Genomic DNA, 11,998 nt, shown 5'->3' with positions numbered 1-11,998 from the left:
AAGACTTACCTTCAAACTCAGTGCCTCTTTGCTTGACATCATGAGAAAATTATAAAATTTAAATAAAATTACAAATTGTAGACCTCCACAAGATGAACGTACTTTGGTGCGAAAAGTGCAAATCAATCCCAGAACAACAGCAAAGGACCTTGTGAAGATGCTGGAGGAAACAGGTACAAAAGTATCTATATCCACAGTAAAACAAGTCCTATATTGACATAACCTGAAAGGCCGCTCAGCAAGGAAGAAGCTACTACTCCAAAACTGCCATAAAAGAGCCAGACTACGGTTTGCAACTGCACATGGGGACAAAGATTGTACTTTTTGGAGAAATGTCCTCTGATCTGAAGAAACAAAAATAGAACTGTTTGGCCATAATGACCATCGTTTTGTTTGGAGGAAAAAGGGGGAGGCTTGCAAGCCGAAGAACACCATCCCAGCCGTGAAGCACATGGGTGGCAGCATCATGTTGTGGGGTCTGCTTTGCTGCACGAGGGACTGGTGCACTTCACAAAATAGATAGAATCATGAGGGAGGAAAATGATGTGGATATATTGAAAAAACATCTCAAGACATCAGTCAGGAAGTTAAGGCTTGGTCGCAAATGGGTCTTCCAAATGGACAATGACCCCAAGCATACTTCCAAAGCTGTGGCAAAATGGCTTAAGGACAACAAAGTCAATGTATTGGAGTGGCCATCACAAAGTCCTGACCTCAATCCCCTAGAAAATGTGTGGGCAGAACTGAAAAAGCGGTTGCGGACAAGGAGGCCTACAAACCTGACTCAGTTACAACTGCTCTGTCAGGAGGAATGGGCCAAAATTCACCCAACTTATTGTGGGAAGCTTGTGGAAGGCTACCTGAAACATTTGACCCAATTTAACCAAATACTAATTGAGTGTATGTAAACTTCTGACCCACTGGGAATGTGATGAAAGAAATAAAAACTGAAATATATCGTTCTCTCTACTATTATTCTGACATTTCACATTCTTAAAATAAAGTGGTGATCCTAACTGACCCGAGACAGATTTTTTTTTTTTTTGATTAAATGTCAAGAATTGTGAAAAACTGAGTTTAAATGTATTTGGCAAATGTGTATGTAAACTTCTGACTTCAACTGTGTGATATATAACAAAAGTAAACCTTGAATTTGTAGGTTTAAAATACCCCTCTTGTGGCCAGGGTTGACCTATTTTATGAAATGCCATTGACTGGTAAATATAAAGTCATAGATATTTGATAGGCTGATGAAGAAATTGTTGCAGGATGTAATCACTGCCACCTGGTGAGGTTATCATAGGGCTAACATATGCCAGGTTATCTGATTGGACCAGCTTCAATGTAGCTTTCTATCTTGTGCAAGTAACAGTTTTAATTGGCTGATATGCATTTTGAGGTGGAGAAACTACCATACGCATTTCATAAGGCCTGAGTTTGACACTAACACAGGGACCTGAAACTCATACACATCACTTTTGAACGAAAATCTCCCAGCATGCTCTATTGCAAGTAGATTTTTAGAGTTATTTGTTTCATTATCTATGTTGGAACATGTACATTGATTGATTAATTAATATTACGCTACTCAAATATAAATTAAACATTTTCTAAACTAATCTAATATGTTATTTGGGCTTATTGCACTCATTACTGAAATTGTTGTTCCAGTTTAGATGCTTTAGGTAGACTCATAGCTTAGTCTTCCCAACCCTGTCAGTCATTCTGATTACAAATTGCGGGTGATTAAAACATTTAAAAAGTAACTGCAAGGTGGCCTGTAAACCATGAGTTTCAGCCTATTGTATTACACTCCCAGATAAAAGGTTTAGATTTTTTGCTAATGGGGTACAAACACTCATCACTTTGGTGGTACCCTGTAAGGTCATCCTTACAGGGTACCACCAAATATATATTGGCCGTAAATCACAAACCACCGAGGTGCCTTATCGCTATTATAAACGGATTACCAACGTAAGCAGTAAAAATAAATGTTTTGTTTAACCCGTGGTATACTGTCTGATATACCACGGCTGTCAGCCAATCAGCAGTCAGGGCTCGAACCACCCAGTTAATAAAATTAGTCTCTACAGAGAGTGAGCCATGGCTTGCTATATGAAGCAGTCAGATCGGCATTGAGGTATTCAGTTACTGTTTGACTGAACGTTGCAAAGGGCAAAACTACCACGCTCAAAACGACTTTGAGCGTGGTATGATCGTCGGTGCCAGGCGTGCCAGTTCCAGTATCTCATAAACGGCCGGCCTCCTGGGCTTCTCAAGCATGACAATGCCTACGGTTCACCGAGAATGGCGTGGCAAACCAAAAACACCCAGTCAACGACAGTCCTGTTGGCCGAAAACAGCTTGTTGAAGAGAGGTCGTAGGAGAATGGCAAGAATCGTGCAAGCTAACAGGCAAGCCACAAACAGGCAAATAACGGCGCAGTACAACAGTGGCCTCAGTATTGAAAATAGGAGAAAGATTGTTCAAACAACACTTCTCCCTGTATTGCATTTTGGTGATATTGTTTACATGCATGCGGCAACCTCTGTTTTAAAACCCTTGGACATAGTCTATCATTCCGCAATATGTTTTATCACAGGGGACAATTTAAGGACTTATCATAGTAGTCTGTATAAAAATGTGGGATGGACCTCTCTGTCTGTAAGAAGAGAGCTTCATTATCTTTTATTTATTTACAAAGCAATCGTACAGGAACTCCCTTCATATGTAACTTCATTAGGTGAAGAATCATAAGTTACCAAACCCGTTCTCAGGAATGGATAACACTAGAGATCCCTTCAGTCTCCACAGAGCTGGGAAAATCTAAAAATGTTTGCATCTAATTTGTGGAACAATCTGCAGAGTTCCCTGCAGTTAGATGTGCTGGTGCCACTCAGGCAGTTTCCATGATGATTGAGGACCTCAATGTAGTTGAATGTGATTGCTTTTATTATACATGTTTATTTTGTTATCGTGTGCTGAATTATATTGTTTTGTACACACGGTGTATGTGTATGTTTTATTATTCTGTTTTTATTGTAATGTATACAGGTCTCTCTTGTGAAATATATTTTTAATCTTAATGTGGCTCCCTGTTTAAATAAAAGTTAAATATAAATAAATAAAATGGTAGTAGGTGCCAGGCACACCGTTTTGAGTGTGTCAAGAACTGCAACGCTGCTGTGTTTTTCCATGCTCAACAGTTTCCCGTGTGTATCAAGAATGGTCCACCACCCAAAGGACATCCAGCTAACTTGACACAACTGTAGCAAGCATTGGAGTCAACATGGGCCAGCATCCCTGTGGAACACTTTCAACACCTTGTAGAGTTCATGTCCCGACAAAATTGAGGCTGTTCTGAGGGCAAAAGGGGGTGCAGCTCAATATTAGGAAGGTGTTCCAAATGTTTTGTACACACAGTGTATATATGGTATTGTGTTAAATAAATATAAAAAATTATGATAACATATTCACTTTAGGATCTCACTTGGTGAAGTCCATTGGACCAGAGAATGGCTGAATGCAGCAACCATGTCTCTGTCACTAACAAATACAGTCATGGGTGGTAACTCTACATTTTACTCGAAATCCAAGGCATTCTGGGAAATATTTGTAAAAGCCTTTACACTAAACAGTGTGTTAATTCAACACTGTTCCGGTGTTGATTTAACTCTGCATTTACTTGTTTGTTTTTTACAATGGAGAATGTGCTGTGTAGGGGACAGATTAAGTGTTTTTTTGTTGTTGTAATTTACAGATAACTGTCTGCCAGTAAGTTACCATAAAAGCAAGTTATGTTTCTTACAGTGTAGGAGCCAACCTGCCCTTGCTCCAATCCCTTGTAATTACAGTAAAATGCAGTGAAATATAAACCATCCATTCATTAATTAATTCCTTACAATTACGGTAGTATTAACTTTTTAACAGTATAATACAGTCAATTTGTATGGCTTTGATACCATATTTACATTACAGTAGGTGTACTGTAATATGAAACACATAATTTTACTTACTACGCCCATGAGCTGCCTGTCAAATGCACAGTAACCCCTTTACAGTGTAAATTCCTACTAGAAGAATAGTGAAAGAGAGAGAGCGGGATGAGGAGATCAATAGAAAGAGGCGCTGATTGGGGAAGAACTGACTTCAGACGAGACACACACATGGCTGAACACACCGGCACTCAACTCATTTGACTTTCATAAAGGTAGATCTGTGGGCGTGTTTTTTTTTGTTGAGAGGAGCTTTGTTGCCAGGTGATAAATGCTTCCATAGGTGCAAAAACATCTGTGGAGGATGCAAGACATAGAGAGAGAGAGTGAGACATTATTCACATAATTATTCACATTCTCATGGACACACACACCTGAGGAGCGTCCGGACCCCCCGAGGAGAAACTGTAGTAATTATTCACGTTCTCATGGAAACACACATAAACAGGTGAATGTCTCACAAAACCATATGACCTTGAAAAAGGGTATCGCTCAGACCAAACACACACAACACCTGAGGAGCGTGGTGGTCTGAATAAATTGGCTCATGTGACGTAAACTACTCCAGATGCTCAGAGTCACCTTGAGAAAAAGAGAGGGCTGACAGGTGATGAAGGAAGAAAGAGAATGAAAGGGGGGTTGGATTAGATAGAGATATTAGTGGAATTTGAGAAAAGAGAAAGGGGATGGGGATAGGGGGGAGAAAATAGGGATATAATTAGGGAGGGGAGAGGAGCGGTTGGATAAGGAAGAGATTGTCACACCCTGATCTGCCCTTGTGATGGTCTCCACCCCCTCCAGGTGTCACTTATTTTCCCCACTGTATTTATCCCTGTGTTTCCTGTCTCTCTGTGCCAGTTCGTCTTGTATGTTCAAGTCAACCAGCGTGTGTTTCACGTGCTCCTGCTTTTGCTATTCTCTCTTTTGCTAGTCCTCCAGATTTTGACCCTTGCCTGTTTTCTGGACTCTGTACCTGCCAGCACTGACCAGTCTTCCTGCCTGACCAGTCTGCCTGCGCTGACCTCGAGCCTGCCTGCCACTCTGTACCTCCTGGACTCTGATCTGGTTTTGACCTTTTGCCTGTCCACGACTATTCTCTTGCCTTGAAACAAATAAATATCAAGCACTCAAACCATCCTCCTCCTGTGTCTGCATCTGGGTCTGGCCCTGAGCTCTTATAGAGATATTAGATTGTGACTGGGAGGAGGTATAGAGAGAAGGAGGGAGGGAAAGTGGATACCTAGTCAGTTGCACAACTGAATGCATTCAACCAAAATGTGTCTTCTGCATTTAACCCATCCCCTCTGAATCAGGAGAGAGGGGGTGAGTGTGGAGATATTGGGGGGCATGACAAAAGGGACCATGTTTTGTTTCTAATAAAATATACGTTGAAGATATCTATTGATTTGAACTGTATTGCTCTAAGATATTTTATTAACAATCTGTGGTAGTAGTTAAATTCCAGTAGTCTATTGCAATATTTTGACTGATATTTGATATTTCTATTCCTTCCATATTAAATATTTTGTACCCTGCACCTGAGAAAAGTGTTTGATGTGTGACATTTTTTAAATTAATTGTGTGCCACTCACGTCATGTCTGAGTCACTCTCCAGATCAGACGACGTGATTGGCTTAGCCAGCAGGAGCGTTAATTACCTTGGCAACGCCAAGATTCCAGGCTCGGTGCCCACATTCATCCCATCCATCACAGGAGCCGGAATGACTTTAGCATTACGATATGAAAATTTCGAAATTCCAATCCAAAACTGTTAACTGACGTAAATGGGCAGACGTGACACACTAGACATCAGTAATAAAGGTTGCTCTCTGGATAGCTTCTGGACTGACCGCAAAGAAACACATAAAAAAACACCTGGTGAGCAGACTGTTGGAGCTTGTTTGAGGAAAACTTTAACATAAAAAAAAAATCTAAAAGTTTAGTCCTAAAGTTTTAGATGTGTTTCTTCAAACAATATCAAATGAAGAAAATGGGAAAATCTTCATTAGTCCGAATATATCTGATTTCAAAACAAAACTGATCTTTATTTTGTATAAATGAATGCAGGATTTGTTATGCCAGTGGGACGCAGACAGACATTCACAATATCTTAAGAATCGTGTGTTGAGTGGCAGAAAACAAAGACGCCATTTCGTCTTTCACAAAGAAGCCCTCAAAATTTTTGATGAGGAAAAATGATTATGTTGCTTTACATATTGGGCACGATATGATCTTTTTCCATCTAGAGATTTTGCGGTGTGATTTGTCATCACTTCTATGCTGTCACCAGCCTATTAGACCAGAGGATCCAATTCTGAGACGCTCCAGTTTCTGAATGGTTCCAGGATGGGTTTTGGGGAGCAATTTGAGCGTGGCACCGGGAGCGGTGAGGTTCTTTATACAATGGTGTGTACACAGGCCATACATCATCAGTACTGTCAGACACACATACACATATTGTACACACACGCACACACAAACACGTGCACGTACACGCACACAGTCTACACACAGTAACCATGACAATGGTGAGCTTTTCCCTCTATCATTACGTAAAGAGGCGGCTCACATTGGTGTTGACTATACTCAAGATGTCACCAAACTGTCGCCTCTATGTATGTGTGTGTGTGTGTGTGTGTGTGTGTCTGTGTGTGTCACCAGGCTGTCACCTCTCTCCTCATCCTTCCAAGGTGACAGCCCCTGTGGTCTGGCTGGCATCAATCACCCCAGCAAATGAACTACCCCACCACAACCTGCCACACAGCCAGTCCCGACAAGGAGCGTGGCCAGGCTGCCAACGACACACATACAGACACATTTGCCAGGCTGCCAAAGAGCTACAGAGCTCCCACTGAACCCATAGCCCTAATTAACTAGGGGTGTAAGTCTCAACCCCTCTGTACTCCCTCACCCCTCCTCTCTGCAACCCTAGCACCAAGCAGCCAATATAACCGGTATTATTAACTGACAGATTTATTGTGAGGTGAGGGATATTACTCAGGTTACTCATGTTATTATTATCACAGAATTTCATTTGTTTTACATGAGGGATATTGACCATGTTCCAGGGTTTGACACTCTTTTTCCTAAATTAGCACAAAAAACGGAGATGAAAAAGATACGATTCTGAATGGGAAGAGAGGAGAGGAAAAAAACAGAGTACATTGAGAGAGGTGAGGATAGAGTTCATTCTGGTTTTAACCCCAGAGGAAATCAGCATGGACGAGGAGTCCATTAAGAGTCATCTCGTCGTTGTCACCCATCTGACCAACAAATGTACCCCCTCCAATGGAGACAGGGGAACGACCTTCACCGTCTGGATTCACAGATGGCAGAATTCTGGTCAAACCCCCGCCCCACACACACACGTCCTCAACAGCTGATCAATGTTTATGTTTCCAAAGATTAGGATTGTAGTTTGAGTTAATGTGTGCGTGTGTGTGTGTTGGGGCGTGGGGCCTGTCTAGCCCCTGTCTCTTATACACATCTAGATGTGTATAAGAGACAGGTGTGTGTGTGTGTGTGTGTGTGTGTGTGTGTGTGTGTGTGTGTGCTATAGAGAAATGAAGACAGTATATGTTTGTGTGTGTCAATATGTTTGTTTCAAAGCAGTAAATAGTTCTATCACATTTTCATCCCACTCTAAAACATAATGATGATTATGTCTCTCACTGCCTGTTTGTCTTCCTCTTTCTCTGCAAAATATCACATTTCTGTTGTCCTACATTTTCTGTAGTTCTCTGTTGGTTTCAGAGGCACATACAGTAGTACCATACAGTATTCCGTGCCAGCAGTAACATTCCACAAGTTCCATCTAAGTTCTCGGAGTTCCATTTCTCTCAGGTCTCTCCTTGTAGTACACACACACTCACACGACCATAGCATTGAATGCCTCCCTTGATAAAAAAAAAGTATACAATAATAACCAATCGGTGTTGAGCTAAACTGAGTGAGCTCAGCTGTGAATGGTCCTGGCACAAGAAAAAAAAGTGTCAAGGGAAGCCAGTTTGGATTTGGCATCACGCCAATCACATCACATTTGAAGCAATACATCATTGACAGAACTTGAATTGTTACATTTCGTTGTGTCGTTGTCCTCCTTTGGCTAGCTAGCTCAAATCGCTAGCTAGCCAAATTTTATTTGAGGTATTTTCTTAAAACTGCACTGTTGGTTAAGGGCTTGTAAGTAAGCATTTCTCTGTAAGGTCTACACCTGTTGTATTCGGCGCAAGTGACAAATACAATTTTATTTGATGTTAACTAGCTGGCCTGGCGGATCGTTGCACCTGAAAGGAAGTTAGGCTAGCACATATGACTGTTTACGCAACATGAAAGAGTATGGCGTTTCTCTATAAGTAGGGTGAGTTAACATGTTTTTCTACTTGCACGCACAGAGATCAGTACCATGGACAGCCACATCATATTTAGACTACGTTGATTTGACTAAATCGTTTTTTGCACAGGTGATTATAAGTTGAAGTGGTGCTGGAACAGTGAACACTGTTTTATTTATATTTTAGTCATTGATCAGACTTAAACAGCCATCACTAACAGAGGCTGCTGCAAACATAGACTAAAATCTCTGGCCACTTAAATAAACGGACTTAATAAAGGTGTCACGCCCTGGCCTTAGTTATCTTTGTTTTCTTTATTATTTTAGTTAAGTCATGGTGTGACATGGGGGATGTATGTGTTTTGTATTGTCTAGGGGTTTTGTATGTTTATGGGGCAGTGTCTAGGTGTATGTATGTCTATGGTTGCCTAGATTGGTTCTCAATTAGAGACAGCTGTCTATCGTTGTCTCTGATTGGGAACCATATTTAGGCAGCCATATTCATTAGGTAGTTTGTGGGTGATTGTCTATGTCTAAGTTGCCTGTGTCTGCACTTATTGTTTATATAGCTTCACGTTCGTCGGTTTGTTGTTTTGTTTGTAAAGTGTTCTTCGTCTTCGTTAATTAAATATGTATTCATTTCACGCTGCACCTTGGTCCTCCTCTCTTCCACCATACGACGATCGTGACAAAAGGCATCACTAGTCAGTTTAAATAACGCCACTTTAATAATGTTTACATATCCTACATTACTCATATCATATGTATATACTGTATTCTACACCATCTAATGCATCTTTCCTATGCCGCACGCCATCTCTCATCCATATATTTATATATACATATTCTTACTCATCCCTTTACATGTGTCTATTTGTGTGTATTAGGTAGTTGTTATGAATTTGTTAGATTACTTGTTAGACATTACTGCATAGTCGGAACTAGAAGCACAAGCATTTCGCTACACTCGCATTAACATCTGCTAACCATGTGTATGTGACCAATACAATTTAATTTGATTTGACTTACAGTTGACGGGGGCAGGTCTAGCAGGGCAGACATTTGACGAACTGACTTGTTGGAAAGGTAGCATCCTATGATGGCACCACGTTGAAAGTCACTGAGCTCTTCAGTATGGGCCATTCTACTGCCAATGTTTGTCTATGGAGAATGCATGGCTTTCTACTCGATTCTATACATCTGTCAGCAACAGGTGTGGCTGAAATAGCCGAATTGGAAGAGGTGTCCACATACCTATGTATATGTAGTGTATGTAAAAGGGGAATAGATAGACACTAACAATCAAATATAAACAATTCACCCAATGGAGTCATGAAACAATGAATGTACACATTGGAGGGAGAGTGCACATTCTGGAAAGAGACTGCCACACTCCCCTTCTTGGACTGTGCCATCCCCGCAGCCTACAAAATGGATTAGTTCACTGAGATGGGTGCGAATAAGAGTTTCTCCGTGATGTACACGTCAAGGAACTTAAAACTTTCCACCTTCTCCACTACTGTCCCGTCGAAGTGAGCGGGGTGATACTCCCTCTGCTGTTTCCACGATCATCTCCTTTTTTTTGTTGACATTGAGTGAGAGGTTATTTTCCTAACACCATACTCCTAGGGGAGTCACCTCCTCACTGTAGGCTGTCTCGTCGTTGTTGGTAACCAGGCCTACCACTGTAGTGTCATCTGCAAACTTGATGATTGAGTTGGAAGCGTGCATGGCCACGCAGTCATGGGTGAACAGGGAGTACAGGAGAGGGCTGAGAACGCACCCTTGTGGGACCCCAGTGTTGAAGATCAGCGGGGTGGAGATGTTATTCTCTACCTTCACCACCTGGGGGCGTCCCGTCAGAAAGTCCAGGACCCAGTTGCACAGGGCGGGGACGAGACCCAGGGTCTCGAGCTTAATGATGAGTTGAGGGTACAATGATGTTAAATGCTGAGCTGTAGTCAATGAACAACATTCTTACATAGGTGTTCCTCTTGTTCAGATGGGATAGGGCAGTGTGCAATGTGATGGCGATTGCATCGTCAGTGGGTCTAGGGTATCAGGTAGGGTGGAGGTGATATGGTCCTTGACTAGTCTCTCAAAGCACTTCATGATGACAGAAGTGAGTGCAATGGAGCGATAGTCATTCAGTTCAGTTACCTTAGCTTTCTTGGGAACAGGGATAATGGTGACCGTCTTGCAGCATGTGGGGACAACAGACTGGGATAGGAATTGGTTGAATATGTCCATAAACACACCAGCCAGCGGGTCATCGCATGTTCTGAGCTGGCAGCCTTGCGAGGGTTAACACGTTTAAATGTTTTACTCGCGTTGGGCACGGAGGAGAGCCCACAGGCTTTGGTAGCAGGCCATGTCAGTGGCACGGTATTGTCCTCAAAGCGAGCAAAGAAGTTGTTTAATTTGTCTGGGAGCAAGATGCCGATGTCCGCGACGGGGCTAGTTTTCTTTGTGTAATCCGTGATTGACTGTAGACCCTGTCATATACGACTCGTGTTTGAGCCGTTGAATTGCGATTCTACTTTGTCTCTATACTGACGCTATGCTTGTTTGATTGCCTTGCGGAGGGAATAGCTGCACTGTTTGTATTCGGTTGTGTTTCCGGTCGCCTTGCCATGATTAAAAGCTGTGGTTTGCGCTTTAAATTTTGCGAGAATGCTGCCATTAATCCATGGATTCTGGTTAGGGAATGTTTTAGTCACAGCGGGTACATCACCAATGCACTTGCTAATAAACTCGCCCACCGAGTCAGCGTATTCATCAATGTTGTCTGAGGCTATCCGGAACATATTCCAGTCCACGTGATTGAGGCAATCTTGAAGCATGGAATCCGATTGGTCAGACCAGCATTGTATTGACCTGAGCACGGGCCGTTTCCTGTTTAAGTTTCTGTCTATAGGCTGGGAGCAACACAACAACAATTTTCCGAAGGCAGGGCACGGGAGGGCTTTGTATGCATCGCGGAAGTTCAAGTAGCAATGATCCAGAATTCTGCCAGCTCGTGTCGCGCATTCGATATCCTGATAGAATTTAGGGAGTATTGATCTTAGGTTAGCTTTGTTGAAATCCCCAGCTACAATAAATGAAGCCTCAGGATGTATGGGTCCCAGTTTACATAGATTCCAGTGAAGTTCTTTCAGTGCCGACGAGGTATCTGCTTGGGGGAGGGATATACACGGCTGTGACTATAATTGAAGGGAATTCTCTTGGAAGATAATGCGATCGGCATTTGATTGAGGAATTCTAGGTCAGATGAACAAAAGGATTTGAGTTCCTGTATGTTGTTGTGATTGCACCATGAGTCGTTAATCATAAGGCATACACTCCCGCCCTTCTTACCAGAGAGATGTTTGTTTCTGTCGGCGCGATACGTGAAGAAACCGGGTGGCTGTACTTCCCTTGACAACAAGCCATGTTTCCGTAAAACAGAGAATGTTACAATCTCTTATATCTCTCTGGAATTTTGTCCACCTTGTTATCTAAGATTGGACATTGGTGAGTAATATGCTAGGAAGCGGTGGATTGTGTGCTCGTCTTCTGAGTCTGACCAGTAGGCCGCTCCGTCTGCCTCTCCTGCGGCGACCACATTGTTTTGGGTCGGCCTCTGGGATGAGATCGCATGTCCAGGGTCGAGGTCTGAACAAAGAATTCT

The sequence above is a fragment of the Salvelinus sp. IW2-2015 genome, linkage group LG8 (genome assembly GCF_002910315.2).
Source record: "Salvelinus sp. IW2-2015 linkage group LG8, ASM291031v2, whole genome shotgun sequence".
NCBI lineage: Eukaryota > Metazoa > Chordata > Actinopteri > Salmoniformes > Salmonidae > Salvelinus > Salvelinus sp. IW2-2015.
This window is presented reverse-complemented; position numbering follows the sequence as displayed.